At 45.1% G+C, this 17,553-nt stretch overlaps 1 protein-coding gene across 1 annotated transcript in view; it reads left to right on the forward strand.

Annotated features, from left to right (window-relative positions):
* The window catches only part of LRP8 (LDL receptor related protein 8), a 212,421-nt gene that overhangs the window by 118,842 nt on the left and 76,026 nt on the right, over positions 1–17,553 (forward strand). The window lies entirely within an intron of this gene.

A 17,553-nucleotide genomic window follows, 5' to 3' on the forward strand; every position in this document is an offset into this window, starting at 1 on the left:
CCCTCGGACTTGCAAAGTCTGTGGTACCATTTTGGGGCTCTGAGTCAGTAGTGCAGTTCTCTACCTTTTCATCTTCAGTATTTCTGAATTATATGATTTAGACTTGTTTAAATATTTTCTGCAGGAAAGACTCCATGACACTGCTAAGGTTCACTTAAGTGCAAAATGATACCATGTATTAGAAAAAAGAATCGGGGAAAAGATTACAAAGATCTGACGCRTTTGCATTACTTGATCTTTTGTCTCGGTGCTGCCCAGCCAAACAGAAACGTCTCCGGTGGCTACATCTCAGCAAAGAACAAAATCAGGAAATGTTTTCCTTAGATTCTTTCCCTTGGGCACACACGGGCCTGTCTGCGCATATACACGCAGGGTCTAGGAGTCTCACAGATTTGGTTATTAATAACCATTAATTTTTGTGGAGGCGGCCGCTRTAGGAACAGTCATGAAGAAACAGGGCCCCGTTGCGCAGGGCTCTGCGCAAACGTGTCGTGGGGGTAACCTCGGTCCCCGAGATCGCACAGAGCTGGCGTGGGACMGGACACTGCGACTCGGGCAAGCAGGGCTCTAGCGGGAAGCGGAAGACGAGGCCACAGAGAAGAAGTTAACATTAAAACTGAGCTTGATCTTGTCTGTGCAGGATAGGTAGGGAGATGTTTCTGGGTTGATACCGTGGAGGGCTTTACAGGTAACAGGAGTGTTAATTCTGAGCTTTTCCACGCACAGGCAGCGGCTTGGGAGAGCAACACAGTGGTCRTTAGCATCGCTGTCAATCCTCGACTAGATTATTTCTTCTTATAGCTGCAGTGATGGGGTTTTTTTGTTCTGTTTTATTAATATCAGCAGGTGAGGCTCTTCATCTTTGCCTCTGGATACAGCAGTGTTGCTGTTTTTCAAACCTTTATGCACAGTACTGTGTTGTGCTAATGTGAGGCTTTTCCTCCTCCATAATATGTTTGTTGTATTGTAATATCATCCATCAAAGTGGGGGTGAACGGAAGTAGAATTGTGTTATGTTTCCMTGTTTGGTGCAGAAACCTACTTTAGTTTACTTAAATAGATTCAGTCAATATGTTTTTTCTTTAAATTGTCTATTAGAAGTCAACTTAATACCTTATACAAATATTCATTAAAGCAAAACCATGGAATAAACTCTTTGTGTAAGCAAAGAATGGAAAGTATTCCAACTATTTAATGAATTTAACTGTTCAAAGAATAATTTCCAGAACCTTATAGCATATTAGGAAAGGCTTTAAAATGAATAATAGAGTGCCACATATTTTCCTTGCGTCAGGACTGCGTGCCTGATAGGATTTTGTTGCATGGATACGAACACAAGGCTGGTACAAGGGAGCATAGCTCAACTCATATTAGTAGAATTGCATCTGCCGCAATCTCTTCTGGATTTGTTACATTATAGCTCCATAAAKGTTCTTTTTATTTTGTTTTTCACCCAAACCTTCCTCTCGAGTGGCGTTTGGGGCTCCACTTAGGTACCTTGTTGGAATCCTAAACATATGTCTGGTTCTCAAAAGTACTTCATAGTGCTGGAAGGGTCCCTGGCATGTAGACTAAAGTTCACTTGCTTGTGTTTGCTCTTCTGTCTTTAAAGATGATGGGATTTTGCTAGAGATTTTCCCTTCCTTGCCAGCCCAAACAGCTGTTTGGGGATTATGAGATGCTCAGTAGCAGTAGAACAGGAGGAAACTTCTGTTCCCATCCCCAGAAGTGACGGAACAACTATGGCTTGTGTTCTCTATGCCCCTGCATGGCGCAGGGAGATGAAAGAGCTGGATCCTGAAATTACAGGACCTGCCTAGAGAGTCGTTGTACTCCATAGCACAAGATGTGCAGGCGAGAGGGAGAATTAAATCCTTGTGCTGGTGCTTGCTGGCTTGTCCTAGCCGTAGTGCAGAACAGGCGTGACTGTGCAGGAAAGGACAAACGTGTGGAAACGTGTGCAAGGGGGGAGAATTGGAGCCTCTGTGGGCAGACACGTCTCCACTGTCTCCTTTCTTAAATATTTAATTTAAACACATGAAAAATAGAYTTCTGTTCTGCTTTGAAGATTCCTTCCTACAAAGCTGTCAGTCCATGAACAAGCTCAGGCACTTTGGCTACTAGCAGTGGATTTCTCTGAAACTCGAGATGGAGCAGATGACCTGAGAACAGATGGTAAAGGTGACCAGGCTGGTTATGCTGAYGGGGTAAATGAACTATTAATCAGGAACAAACAGCATGTATTGTTGAACTGTATTTGAATTCTTCCAACCAATGGCAGAAACTTGTTGGTTTTTAATTCTAGTTAGTATTGCCACTCTTACCTACAAAATTATATGAAYGTGTTGCTTAGATGTTAATTCACAAGCTATAAAAGTATGTGCCTGGTGSATTAAAAGAAGCTCTCAGGGTAACATAGTTGAAATCAGCAGCTGAAATGGCATTTGGGACAGAGGAAGAAATCTTTGAGGGGAAAGAAGGAAGAGTTATTGCAGTGCTGTTTTAGGTTTTGTATCCTCCAGCTGACAGAAAGTTAAAGGCTGGAATCCTCAGCAGCAGCAGATGTGTACGGCTTCACTGATTTCTGTAAAGCTACACTAGTTTACACCAAGTAGGGTTATAGTCTGATGTATTTAGAGATGTTTAACACAGTGCATTTGCCCAAGAATATGATGATGAGTTTCTCTACAGTGCCAAGGAAARTGTCCCACAAGCAGTGGAGCATACTCGGTACATCATGCCAATTCGGTCAAGGCTGAATAGCAAACGACAAGCTGCAGAACTGAGTAAATGCCTCTGTAATTTGTCTTCTGACATAGTACTGCTTGCAACTCTGCCAAGGAAATGGAAAAATATAGAGAGTGCCTTGAGCAACCGGTTGCAACAGAATGAATCCAGCTTCCAGAACTTGTAACTGGGACGCTGTTGTCCTCACACATGCCAGCAGCTACAGAAAATAAAACAAAACAAGAACAACCCCCTCTAAAAAAGAAAGAAAGAAAAAGGAAATCATCTCAAGCCACATTTTGTGAGTAACACAGGCTGAGCAGTCTGTGCAGCACAAGTGGGGCAGGATGTGGAAACGGCAGTGAAGCCCAGATCTGTGTCCCAGGCCCCAGATTGCATATGACTTCAGGAGCTTGAACCAGCATGAAGTCAAGAAAGCTAACCTTAGCAGTTCCTGCTASTCGTGTTCTGCTAAGCGCGTTTTATCTAGTATGGCAGTTCAGAGTGACACAGCTTTGAAGAAGTGCAACCCACTTAAGGAGTAAGACCTGCCCATCTAGATAGAAACTCTCCTAGGTAGTAGGTTAGGTCCTAACTTTGCAGGCGAGGTGCGCTACATTAGTATCATCAGTATGAAATGAGGGGACCTCAGCAGAAGTCAAGCTTTTCTGGAAGCTTAGGAACCTCAAAGTTTTGATGCAATGCAGTTATCAGCTCTGACCTGTGTCACTGACACGTAGGATCACTCCAGGGATCTCCTCAACCTCCAGGGTGCTTAGGAGAGACAATACAGCTTTCTGGTCATGCCAGCATTGAATGTCTGGGATCTATTCCTGTTGTGCCATGTTTACTCTTTTAATTTTTACAGGCATGTTATTAAATACAATACTTTTTTATATATCAAGGAGATTTTTCTCCAGATAAATACACTCTTCAAACAAAACTAATGGCAGAGATTTCCTGAGCAAAAGTAAACCACCACTTTCTGTTGAAGCTGTGCTAGTGACAAAACATCCCCCTTTTCATCTTCAAAGCACAGTGCAAACTTTAAATAATGGATTTTTTTTAGCAAGGCTGTGAAGTAAGTATTCATGTTCCCCATGAAAGATGGGAAACCAAGCAGAGAGTTTAAGTTATTTAGTTAGATCAGAGCCAGATTGGAGCAGAGACTCTCCAGGCTGCCTGGACCGGGAACATGGGGTTCATAATTGTTCACGCTTCTTCCAGTCTGAGATCCAGACATAACAGCCACATTCACTGAAGTCAATGGAGCTTCACTAGGAATAAATTTGTTCAGCCTTTTTCATGTGCTGAGGTGCTGCACTGTTGAGCAAACATCATCTTAACTGTTCAAGTATAGGTACTAAAATAAAATCTGGATGCTTTCTGAATATTTGAAAGGAACTAAAAACCCGAAGCTTTCTGTGTGTTTCACTGTACAACCTGAGACTATGTGCACATTCACCCTTACAGATCCAGAATTTCATTCTGTTTCATTTATTGTAAGTTCTTGTGGTCATGTTTTAAATTGAGCTGCTCATTGCCAGGTACATAAAACTCAGTACTCTATGCACGAGTGTGTAGTGTATATGCTGTGCGGCCAGGGGGTAGGAAAGGGAAGTGAGTGACTCCAAACTTGAGCCGATATGCATCGACAAGGGATCTGATCATCCCTGTGAAACRTGTTTACTTCATTTAGTTGAGAATTGATTTTGCAGCGCTGGTACTAGGTTCTGTGCTGTCCTTTACAGTAAAGAAATAAATATGGGCTTGATGTTACAAGACGTTAATGATCGGTTTTACTGATTTACAAGTACAGACAAGTATAAGTGTGCAAGGATTTATAGTTGGTATTAGTACTCACTAGAACATGGAAGTTTAAATATCTCTTATTTCTGCTAGCGCTAGTTATCACTGGTAATGTGTCCATCAGCCCTTTACTCAGAATATCCCATGTGTTAKAGGGAACAATTCAATAAATGGTCTCAGTGGACATCTTAGACACAGAGAATATTCTGAGGACTGGAATTAAAATTGTTTCACTTTGCCATTGGTATTGGCTGTTCCCAGGAAATCTTTTCAGGTAATCATCATCTCAACTGGACTGAGAAATAAAGTTGACTTGGAGCTTTTGGGCTTTGGAGAAATTCCAGCTGTCATCTTAGGAAGGCAGCATCAAGTCATCTGTGAGAGARCAGCATCAAGTGGCGTGGTGAGTTTATGATGCCCTGACTCTTGTTAGGGTGGCTCAGCATGCTGTAATGATAAGGTCTATTTATTCCAAGCACAGTAAAATAAGTGGTATCATAAGGGTATTAGTTTCTCTATGATTCACTATCCAAATGTTACAAGGCAAATGTGGAGGAAGCATAACATTATGTAAGAGCTGGAGTRTCTGAAGTGAGAGATTTTACTCCAGAATACTGTGCAGATAGGAGGTAAATATGAAAGCATTTGAACCAAATGGAAAAAATGCTGCTATGTTGATTTGTGTAAGTGACTGTTGTCACCAGGGAGCACGTTATCGAGATAGGCAATAAATTAAGATGAACTGAATGCAAAAGATGGGTTGAAAGGGTGAGCCTACCAGAATAATTCAAGCAAAATYCAGACAAAAGGTCAGGATACTGAGTCCCGTGAGACAGGGACARGGGAAAGCACACCAGATGCTTCCCAGTTCTTCACTGTTGCCAGGAAGATTTTCTTCCTGAAGAGGAGAATTCCCTTTTGAAATTTCAAATGGATGAAAGGTTGGTCAAAATGCAGCACCTGGTCCAAAACCAGCTTCTAATCTCGCTTGTTTGTTTGCTTTCATGAAGTGCTGCCCACAGCCACAGCTGGGCTTGGCTGTTGTTTCCCTTCAGGGCTATACCCTGTAAGGCCATTGAGAACAGAGCAAAGGAACTTGGATCCAAAATCGTTTATAGCAAGCTGCAGCTCCTGGAGGTGACAATCTGCCAGCATGGCTTTCTGCAAGAGGCATCAACGTACGAGCCTCTCCRTAGGCTGCGTCTCTGCAGAGGAGGCTGGCAGCTAACTTGTCTCAGCAAATACAGATCTCAGGGGGCTGGTGCATTTGTGACCTACCACCACTGTCATGAGGTCAGATCAAAGTCTGATTCCTTTGGAAAGAGCAGAATGTGATAGAAAAGTCTTTGGAAAGTTCAGTGTGTGCTAAACCTAAAGGAGCAAGGACAAAATGCTCAGAAAAGAAGTGACATTACCACAAACAAACTTCTCGGAGAGGAAACATTAGCCTCTGGCATCCCAGGGTTGTCCCAGATTTCCACTGAAATCTGGTTTCTTTGGTGCTCAATTACCTGCTGCCATTAGCAGTAGACTGAGACTTCTTTTAGTTCTCTCTSTGTTAAAAAGTAAGTTTTAAGTATAAATGTGTCACCTCTGTTCCTTTGTACTGATCAAAATCAGGCCAGGCCTTTCATGCTGCAGCAGATGACCTGCTAGCATGAGTRGTAAGACTCCAACAAAGTTTTTAATAGTGTGTCGCAAAAATTGAATATGCGAATGTGCTCAGTCCTGACTGGTTTCATGTGCAGCCGTTTCAGYGAATTTTGAGCAAAAAGGCAAAATAGTGACCACCGAGCAGGGGAGGATATCTCCGTGTTGTCATATAGGTGYGTCCTTTGGTCGTCACGTTGCCTTTCTTGTCCATTCAACCCTAAAGAGCATTTCTAGGAGGGAGTAAGGAATAGCATTAAATCTGTAAGCAGAAACAAGTATTTGAGCATCATAAATAGCAACCACGTCCGTGTTTATTGGCTCCTCAGTAGATCATATATCCTGGAACACAGGAGGATAAAAACATGTCAGTGATAAATGTGTCTGAGCTGGAGGACACTTAGAAAGGTGTATTCCTGCTAGATGCCTGCTTGGAGTAGTTTAAAATAATTTGGGGGGGGGGTAGTTAAGGTTATAACAAGTATGTATGAGTGTGTGTGCCCGTATGTATGTGTGTGCAAGCACACGTGTTAGAAGATTGATTTCCAGCAGGCAGGTTCAAGCTTTTGGTTTGTTTCTCTTTTTAAGTGTATACAGCGCACAAAAAAAATGACTGTGCCCTTTTCTGCAGCTTGCTGCATTTTGTACCTGTCAGCAGCCGTGTATTGCTGTTTAGATGAAACCACCTAGGGCCTGAAAACCTTTAGTTTGGTTAAACCCTTATCTGGTTCGCCATGCTGCCTTCTGCTGGGTTTCAAATTAGATCATACAGACTAATAGGAATGAACCGGTAGTAGTCCTCGAAGGGAGCCTTTTCAAAAAAAAAGGAGGGGGAGAAAAGCCGGTGCTTGAGGAAGTGCTTGTTTACAGGTCTGTGTTTTCCTTACGCTTTTCCTTGTGCTAAAGTGAATATTCCTTCGCATGATAGTGTAAAGCTATGGCASGTGTTGGCTTTCTGATATATAAAGCTGGAAGAGGAAAGAAGACTGACTATTTGGGAATCGATTTTTTTTTCTCTGACTTTCAGGTGAATGCAGATTTATTCCATCTCCATAGACTGTTTAGTGCTTTGGCCACTGACAAATAGATGGGAAGCAGCAGAATTTTTTATGGCAGTAGAGTGGATTCTTGCCTGCTGCTTACAATTCATGTGGGAAGGTTTTGAGAGGCTCTTAAAACTTTTGGATAAAGGGGCTGTATGTGCTCAAGTGACAGAGATTTCAGTGTTAGTTGTACAATGTAGGCAAATTTAAACAAAAAGAGTTATTTTAAAGCTGAATTAGAAATACCAAGCATTACTTTATTTAGCATCTCCCTCTTCTGTGCTTGCCTCTGAAGCGTTGTCCTTGACATGTCCTTAGGGAGCCCTTGCTGCCCAGCGCTGTGGGAGCACCGGGAGCAAGGGGGTGATTCCTAAAAGGCTTGAACAGCRTATGAATAGCATTAAAATAAATGCAGTTCAAGTTACGATCTTTTGAATCTGTCAAATTACCAGCAAGCACATTCTGGAAAAGGATCCGTGATATATAGGTGCCTGGGGGAGCGTTGAGAGCGCTGTCGCCGTTTAAATACGATGCCCTTGATTCATTATGTTGTCAAAACATCGATGGCGAAACACCACGGGGCAGCTCGCTCTGTCGGCCGCCGAGCGGCCGCCGGGGATGTCGGAGAGCGCCGAGACACGGGGCGCGCGGCCGCTCCGCGGGAGGTTGGTCCCTGCGGGAAGCAGCCCGGGTAGCTGCYGGCGATACGTGAATCTCCCCAAGGAAAGGTACCGGGGGCAGCACAGAGGCTGCGGCTGGTGTGTGTGTATTGTGAGAAACAGCTTCGAAAACAACTCCTAAAAACTGTCCTAAACATCCTGTTTAAAAATGAAATTGCACAAAACAGAGAACATCACGTGCTTTTGAAGGTGTTTGGGGAGAGGGTGGAAATACCACTACTTAGGCTGCAAATTTTCCATGATTTTGTGTTCAAAGGAATCAAATTGAGGTAGTTGCTTATTGCTCACTATGGGGAAAATATTTTGATTTGTAACTTTGTGTGTGTTTATGTTCTGAATGATATTATTAGTTTTCAAGTAGCAGTGAATCTCTGAGGACAGGCCTGAAGCTGAACTAACTGGAGACTTTATATTGCTCTGCTACTTAAAAACGTGGTAACCATTTGGGTCTCACGTCAGGAAGGCTCTGCTCCTTGCCTGCACCACAGTTTGATCTCGGTTGATGCTTATGCTTATTCTGTGATTATGTGAAGTTAGGTTGACCTGGTGGTAGAGCTCTTCCAGGCTGTGTTTGGAAGCACAACACGACTTGGGGAAACGGGGAGCGCGTATCTTCTGAACTGGATTTAGGTCAGCGAGGATTTCTCGAGACGGTGTGATTTTGAACAGTACCGAGCAGGCAGTAGCCATGGTCAGTTATATTTTGAGGATTAGTTACCATCTGCATTTGGCCTTGGATGATTTAGGGGGAGGAAGATGAGGTTTGATCTAAAGCTTATGCCTATGTTTAAACTGAGTTGGAATYAAGCTAATGCAAGAGAGCAAAGGACTTAGGGTTTTCCAATAAAATTGCCAGGAGCTTCTAAGGGACAGCTTATAAATCCCTTTCTCCCCAAAATAACTTCATACAAGGTTCACACTACACCTGGATGTTGGGAAGAGTCAACTTTAGTCTGCAGGAGACTGCCCCCAAACCAACAGATCTTGGCTGTGCAGCACAGAGCTGCTATGTTGGCAGCCCTTAAGTCGGTCTGTGGTGCTCTCGTGTGCCGCAGCCATGGACCCGTGGCTCATCCTTGCTCGCTGTGCGACAGCCGTGCCGGGACCGTGCCCTGGGGATGCCGAGGCCACGAGCCCTGCCGGGGTCTGACTTGTGTGGAGCACCCACAGGTGGTGCTTTGTGCAGCCTGCAGGCCCCACGGTGTTTCCACACTGTTCACCCAAAAGGCCAAACAGCTATTCCAGTGCTAGCAAAACTTGACTTAGTTCTTCTGTGGAGAAGAGAAAAAATTGAGTGCAAGGCAGCTCCGTTAGGTAACGGAGGTTATCTGGCGGCTCCGATACTCCGATACTCCCCGAGTCCCCTCTGTTCTCTTCTGTTCCCAGGGACAATCAGCTTATTCTCATKTTAACGTCTTCCTAGCAGTTCTGACCCCTTTGTAATTCACCTGCTACCTGAATTGCACAACAGGACCTGGCTGAGCCCAGGAGCAAAGAGAAACGTTCACAACTTCCTAATGAACTGCCTGAGACAGTTTGGCCTGAGCCAAAAAAAGAAAGGGGACGGAGGTGAAGGATGGAGCAAGCGCTGTTAGCCATGCAGCCACCTGGGGAAACTTCTGTCTTCTGAATTTTCCAGCGGCATCTGCTCCTTATTTGATGTCAGTTAATTTTTGGATGTCTGTCCCCATTAATAATTCATTTCATGATAAATTGCAACATAAATGCTCAGGGATACCTGTTTGGTGATTACCTGACCTGGGTTTGGACTGGTGTTGCCCTGCTAAGAGGTTTAGCAGCACCTTCAGATTTTTGCTTGTTTTTTTTTTTGTCCATAACAGCAAGGGAAATGCATGAAAAGCAACGAGCATCAAAGACAGCGTACAGTTACCTCCCRCGTGCATACATACCCCTTCCCTTCCCGTGTTCCTCTATCGCAAACACGCTTTCCTTTGCCAGAGGAAGGCACTGCAGAAATGTGCGTATAGACTGATACCTCCGAAGCCTCCTGCTGATTAATGATGTTCAAACTGAACCTCCCAGTGCTCAGTACCACACTACTGAGTCATCTGAACAATATTATTTCTAACTGTGCTAGAGCACTGTAGGAATTTGCAGGCCTTGATGGCTTTAGGCTTTCTGAGGGATTTGTTTTTCTTTATTTCCATCTTCTGCTTTTTGGAAGCGGCACACCTGGAAGCGAAGGGAGGGCTGGGATAGACCACGTCACACAGCTCCTCCTCCTGAACAGCTGCGCCATGTGGTTGCTGCGGAGTGGCGGAGCATGAAGATCTTTTCATGCCCTTTTAACTTTTGAGAATGAGGATTTTAATCGATTCTGCTGAGTCTCGCCTTTATTTGTGAGTTTGCAAGAAACCCTCGGTGCTTTTGTGCTTCGGTTCCCGTTGGTACTGAAGCCGATCACATTCATGGCACTGGCGTGCAAGCAGGGCCAGGTTAGTTTATAACGCCAGGTCACAGGCCCTGGCAGGCTCTCGGCACCTCAGAAGTTGCCTTGGCTTGGGCATGTGCAGTGCCAGCAGCTTCCTCCCRCGGTGAGCAGCAGGATTTCTGGGAAAAATCCTTCCCTCTTCTTCCAAAACATTGAGGAGGCAGCAGCAATGAGGGAAGGGCTGGCGAGCAGGGAAGCCCGGCTGGGCGTTGTGCCCCTTCATCTTCCCACTTGGCCTGAATTACTGTTGTTCTCAAGCCCCGATGCAAAGATGATGGACGCTTGGTCGTTTTTCCCTACGGAATTGCAGAGGGAACGTGAATTGAGATGACTTCTGCCTCCATCGTGCTGCCAGTCAGAGGGGCAGTGGAGTTACTATCTGGGGAGAGGAGCGATGATGCTCCTGATTAGCCTTCTTCCAYGTCTCAACATCACCTAACACTGAACATTTAATTGCTGGGTTGCTTTGACTTTGGTGCCAGCTGCCAGCACACCCTTGGCTGCCCGGGATGTGCAATGTGCTTTTAAAGCTGATTTTCTTTTATTCAAGACAGTACTGAAACCATTATTTTTTTTATTTTGGTTTTGGTGCTTCAGTAACTTTATGAAGGACCGTCACTGATTACTGAAGGACAGCATATTTTGTACTCAGAATTACAGAGGCTTCTGATTTATGGTCTGGGGCTGCTGAACAAGCAAGGGAAAAAGTGTGCAGAGTCTTAAACTAAGACTCGGGAGAAGGACCTACGAAAAGCTCTTTGGGAGCTACAGATTGGGAATTTGGTCATGAACTACCAGTTTTCAGCAGTTGTTTAAGTCCTACCGCAGTTTTACTGACACTGGAGTTGTATTGGGCGTAAGGATCACAGTGTGAATTAGAGTTCATCAAACTCTTTCCAGAATTGATTGCTTCTCAGCGCTGCTGAGCTCCCAGCTCTCGCCGGCCCAAAGTAGTCATTCCAGCACTAAAGTGTTTCTGATTTCTGAAGGCAGGGGTGATACCAGGACCTATTTCCCCAGGTAGCAGGGAGGTTTGGGGGATTTTGCTTCACCCTGCTGCCCAGGAACCGCYGCAGAGCCTGATCAGACACTCTGCTGCGTGTGGCAGGGAGCTCTGACTTGTTTTGAGCTCCACATTTAGCCYGTGCCATGCTGGGAAGTGTGCTGTGTTGTGAAAGCGGGCATACATGAGAAGATTAGTCAAAGCGTGAGATGTGGTCAGACTSTGCTGCTACTAAACTTAAAGCTAGGTTTGAAGTCGGGGAGAGAGGGAGAAAGAACAGTCAAGTYGCTGATGAGATTGAAAGGCTGAGCAAAGTTCTGAGGCTTATAAGCTTCCCAGTTGGCTGCCAGATTGATAAAAGATGAAAAAATGGTGAGAGCTGTTGGCAGGTTTAGAATATCCTGCTGATTGAGATACTGTTCAGCCCCTTGAAAGCCCTGCACGGTAATTGCACCTGCCTCTGCTAGAGCTTGCTGACTTGATGGGCAGCTTCTGACAGCTGTGATGAATAGTTGGGAGTGATTTCTTGGGWATTTGGAGTTCTGTATCTCAATTTAAAAATGAAGTTTTTTATTATTTTTTAATCATAACACTGCCATCAAGGAAAGGGGGATTGCTCAGCAAATTTGTTCTGAAACCTTCATGCATCTCTCCTAGCCTCTGTGCTTCGTATGAGATAAGCCGCAGACTGGAGMTAGTACTGGATTTGCAAAAGAAAGGCCCGCGTGCGACAGCCTGTTCAGCTCACCTACTGCTACWGTTAGGGACATGGGAGAGAGAGACTCCGTTGTACACCTCTTCCCTGTCCTTGCCCTAACTTGTCCTCCAGATGATGCTCCTAGTGCCCAAGATGGCAGTTAAGACCCCTCTTTTATATTCCTCTTAAGTTATCCCGAGATCTCGCTCAAACCCAGGTTTCCTTCAGAGCCACCCTTACCACCATGGTGGCCCCGTGTGTGCTGGCTTGTCTGCTCTCCTGACTCCTCACACAGCTGGCAAAGGCTCCAGTGTTTACAGCATTTAGGGAAGTATGGCCTGGTCCTTTTACTGCCAAGTTGAGCRTCCTTACAGTGGGGCTTTCACTGAACACTGACGTGACTTTGACACGAAGATCCAAGATTTTCTCGTGATGACGTGCCWTGCCCTCTTGGAGCCTTCTCTGTTAGCAGCTTCTGGTGTCTTGGGGCCATCTTTGGTATACTCCACAAAACACTGGAGTGTTTTCATGTACATTCATGTACMTTGAAAAGGTTTTTGTTAAATGCATAGAGACGAGGAGACTTCCCTTGATTTTGAAATAGTCTCTTCTGGGACTTAAGTGGTTGCTCCCAGGTGTGCAAGGAGTGACCTAATATAAGGAGGATGTGTCTGATGTCTTCTGTGGAGCGATCAACATCTTACATGACTGTAACTGCACAGAGAATCCCATTGGGCAAATTGTCATACCCCAGCTGAGGCCCTCACCTGGTCACATGGGCTATCAAACAGTAACTTAAATGGCAGGAGAATGAGAATTTTTACTTATAAAGCTGCACTTCATTGATTTGGTAGACTTCATCTTATCAAAAGGAAAGGTGGAGCTGAGCTATCAGACTCTCATTGCTTTGCTTTTGGTTCTCTACCACAGTTGAGGAGCTTGCACTAGTATTTTCATCGGTAAAGTCTCATGTAGCCAAGCACTTGATAAAGTGTCAATATAAGAGAAAAACTGAAAGAATGTGAACACTTTAGCAGTACCCAAGCAGCTATGTGGGCTGCAGACAACAGGACTTTTGAGCTAGGTATCATTTGTCTGTGGGGTCTGCAGAACTGTGCTCAAGGGTCCAGACCTCTTGTCTTGTTTAAAGAGCCTTGCTGGAGGATATGAAGCCTAGTAATAAATTTTATTCATTCCATGCATCTACCTTAACAAGTAAGAACTTACTTGGCTGTTGATGCCCTGGTAGCTGAGCAGTAAATTTCATTTATCTTCTTTCTACCGTTCTCATCCTTGCTGCCCTAATATTTGCTCTCAAGATGGATCCAATTCAGCACACTTTCAAAATAACGCAGTGCACCATCCCAGCTCGTGACTGTCTACTTGGAGACAGGGTAGCAGTGCGAGGATGGAGCTAAAGTTTGGCCTGAGTTTCCAATATCTAGAGTTGTCCCAGCTCTTGGTGGTCATGAGGAGCTTTAGACGAGCTTACCCCCAGTAGGTGCCTGAATTCGAGGGGACCCTGCAGGTGTTGTATGTAAAGTGGTTGTAAAACATTGTGGATTTTTCAGTAAAAAATGTGCCATGGACAAAAAAGACTATTTGTTACTCAGCTTTATTTCAGAGTACAGTTTTAGTTTGTTTTTCTCCCCTCGCTCTCAGATTTTAATCTCTGAGCTSTAATACCTTTTAATATTCCTAGTTACGTTGCCTAAATGCTTGTGGTTATATTTGCTGAAGCTATTTACTAACTTAATTTTTTTCAGGCCAGTAATGTAGCTACTGCTGTGCTTGGTTTATCAGCTTTTTTGCAGAATAGTCTGTGCATCCAAAGCATTTCTTTAATACTCTGAGTTTTAAAATTGCCTCACACATCAATGCCAAAGGCAGAAGAATGCATATTTCTTTCTTTTTTSTTTTGCAGGTGGCAGAAATAAAATCACTGAAAGGCACATCTCTGCTGCTGCTTATTACCAGGCATCTGTYAGCACCCAAAACTGCCCAGTTTTCTTAGGCGAAAAGTTTTGCCCCGACATCGGGTCTTGTTTACAGTSGATATCCAGGGCAAGAAGTCAGAGTGACGTTTCCTAGGGAATGAGAACTCGGTGCCTGGCACGCATGAGTTACAGGGCTGAACTTCTTTATGTGTGTGTCTCCTCCTCCTTTTGCTCTGGTTTGTTGCTGCCTCCAGTAACATTTTTCCCCTGACTATGGTACCATTGACTCCTGTGATAGTTTAATAGTTTCTGCTGTTTACACAGTTGTGATTTAAATTGCGGTGATGGGAATTTGCATGCAGAGTTGGTAGGCACCGGGGGATGTACGGTGGTACCCTAAAGGTAGTTTGTATTCTAGCAGCTAGAGTTGTCTTGGTAACACTTAGGTGACTGGAAACCATTTGTGGAGGGGAGGTTTAATTCCAGTATTGCTCAGTGGTCCCGATCCTGATGGAGGCAGGCTATACAGTGCTCGGTAGTTACGAGACCTGTTAACTTTACCTTGTGTGGTAACAGACTTAGAGATGACTTTAAAAAAAAAACCCACTGAAGAGTTAAAATTRCAGCACGGGTTAATGGTCTTGTTGTGTTACTGAAGGCGAATGGAGGCTGTAAGATAGCTTTTACTAACTCCCCTTCTGAGCGAAACAAGAAGGGATTGCTGACTTATTTGTTAGAAAGTGCCTGCGTCTCGTTCTGGCTGCCCTGGACAGGACGTGGTGGTGTTCTGTCAGCTGGGAGGACCAGTACGGAATGGGCGCCAGGGAGGAGCAAGAAAACATAACAATACCGTCATCTCGGAGTCATTTTCGTGGCCATTGATCTCCTATAGCTCCATTCGTAGCTGTTCTTAGGAAAATTACAGTGACAAAAGACTTCTTCAGGAGCTACTGTTACTGCTGATACTTCTGTGTTGCTGGGCTTCCAGTGAAAAAATATTTTTTTTTGCACATTTAAAGCTTGACTAAAATAACACCAATGCGCTGTAGCAGTACATCATGGTGAAGGAGGCTTTTGGAGCTAATGTGATTTGGAGTAGCTGCACTGACCTCGGAGCAGATAAGCCGTTTCACGCGGGCCGAGGCATGGTGCAGACAGGTTGGGTGTCTGGGAATTACGGACTGAAATCTGCGGAGCTGCCGCTGCGTCGTGCGGGAAATGCTTGCTCTGCTTTTGCTGTTCTTTGCTTTTGTGAATGAACCTCAGGAGAATATGCCCCAAATCCAGTTTTGTATTGCTGGAGGAAAGCTGTTAGGCTTTGATAGGGGCTTGCTTTCACAGAGGTTTCGCCTTTTTATGTCTCACTAACAATGTTTTTTGTGGGTTTTACATAGGAACGTTGGTGGCCTCAAAAAGAAAAAAAGGTGAGAAATACATATGGGGGRAAAAAGAAAGAACAGTGATCACTGGGAGGATTATATGTATGGATATCTTGGGCTTATGGTACTTGATCTTTCAGCAGTGTTCATGTGGGACTCCTTAAGCAGTAAAAAGTTCACAATTCCCTACAACTTTATTTTCCCTTTATTCCCATAAAACACCTTTGGAAATCAGTTCAAAGACCCAGCAGACTTTTTTATGCTTGTTGGTCGTACCTTCTAATATATGTTTTTAAATGCTTTCTTCCTGCAAAGTCAAGGGAATTGCTGATGAGCGTGACTGCTCATTAATGGAGTAAAAAAAAAAAAAAAAACAAAAGAAAGAAAAAAGAAAAACCACCTTTGGAATGTAGAGCGGATCAGTCTGCAGCTGATGCTGCGGTACGAGTGGCGTGAGGATAGCTTATTGAATAAGTTAAACTGCCAGTTCCTCCCTTTGGGTTTGCTTTTGGCTGCGAATCATGCTGTTCCTGATGTTTCACCGTGAGCCGCTAGCAACAGGCTGCTGCGTAGGACCAGACGCGATGGCCCATCCACCTAGGCCTGCTGCACTTGGCTTAAGGAGGTCTTGGTTTTCTAAATGAGGGGGAAACTGCCTTCACCAACATCCCCTTGCATAAAGGCGGAGGGTTGTTTGTGTTTAGAGGCAGCAGGCAAACTGGTTTCTCTTTGCCGTGGCCCTTCGGCGTTGTCCCCTTGCTGCTCCTCCATATCGAGCGAGGGAGTCGAGGTCGCTCTGTTGCCTCCCGTTCATTTCCATGGCAGCAGATTAGGCCGGYGCAGGAACAGGTTGCAGGGCATTGGGCGGACCTGCCGTGGGGAAGGAAACTATAGAATTTGGGGTGGAGGAGTGCAGGAGCAAGAATGGAGGTTGTCGCTCGCGTTGGCTGTATGTAATTGCATAAATTCCATCAGCTGCATCCCATGGTTTCAACCGCTTGCAAGCGGTAAATGATGCATTTTAATTAATGGGTTGCCAGGAGCTTTTTAAAAAAAAAATCAGATTGGGCAGCTGTGGAGACTGGAACGTCCGTGCACTTGGTTGTCCATTTGATTTTAGTCAAGTGATTTTCAGAGGTGAGAGCTCCTGCCATCCTCACCTCGGCACCCACTGAAGCCCACGAGGCCCTGAGCAAGGGAGTTGGGCAGAGGTGCTGGAGAATACCAGCAGAGGAGGCCCTGTCCGAAGGCTGGCAGAGGAATTTTGCAATGCTGCTACCTCAAAGCCATAATAATGGTGGAGCTGCCTGTCTTGCATTTCTTTGTGTGATCCTTCTGGCGTGGATTTTGCATTTCCTGTGCGCTCGCTGCGGCTGGCAGTGAGTCCGCAGTCTTTGGTTCCTGCGGTGCCTTGGCTGAGCCTTAGGGCTGGCGGGTGGGGAGGCGAGCGAGGAGCGTTTGCTCTTTGTAAACGTGTAAAATATTTTGGAGGGATGCGTGCTGTCGTCGTGCTGTAGTAGTGATTGGTACAGCATCTAATAACTCATTTGGCGGAGGAAATAAGTAGCAAAAAGAGACTGCTCAGTGTAAGGGACAGAGGAGATGTGTTTTTAATTCATTTCTGTGCCAGCATTTCCTTACACAAGCAGAGTCAAGACTCTTTGTATCTCTCAGCCTCAGTTTCTCTCTGTGTGCAACGAGGATGACTGTGGTGCCCTGAGGGGGCCGTGGAGGGGAGAAGGTGTCTGAACGACGAGAGGTGTCGCAGCGGAGACGGGAGTGCAGAGGGGTGGATAAAAGGGTGCTGCTGGTCCGTGGCGTGGCCCAGCTCGTCGGCAATCTGCCGCCTGCTCGCCCGCGACCTCGCTTCGCGGGACGCCCAGAGTAAGGGGGAACGTGCCCACTAGAAGTGTTGACACTGGTTCCACCATCTGCTTCTCCTGTATTAACTTTCATGACTAATTGCATGTGTGATGCTGTACCACATGGTGGCTTTGTTCCTCACACCAGAAGACAAAGCCTTTTTGTGCTTCCCGTGGACCTCTGAACCACGCTTGCCATTCAAGGCCGTGTCACTGTGACACAGTAGCAGTTGATGTCTTCTTGCCTTGATGATTAGAGAGCCCGGAATAAGTGAACTTGGTCATAGTTGTTAATAGGTTAAAGAATATTGCGG

This window comes from Rhea americana, unplaced genomic scaffold, assembly GCF_003343005.1.
Source record: "Rhea americana isolate MKP2758 unplaced genomic scaffold, rheAme1 scaffold_27, whole genome shotgun sequence".
Lineage (NCBI taxonomy): Eukaryota > Metazoa > Chordata > Aves > Rheiformes > Rheidae > Rhea > Rhea americana.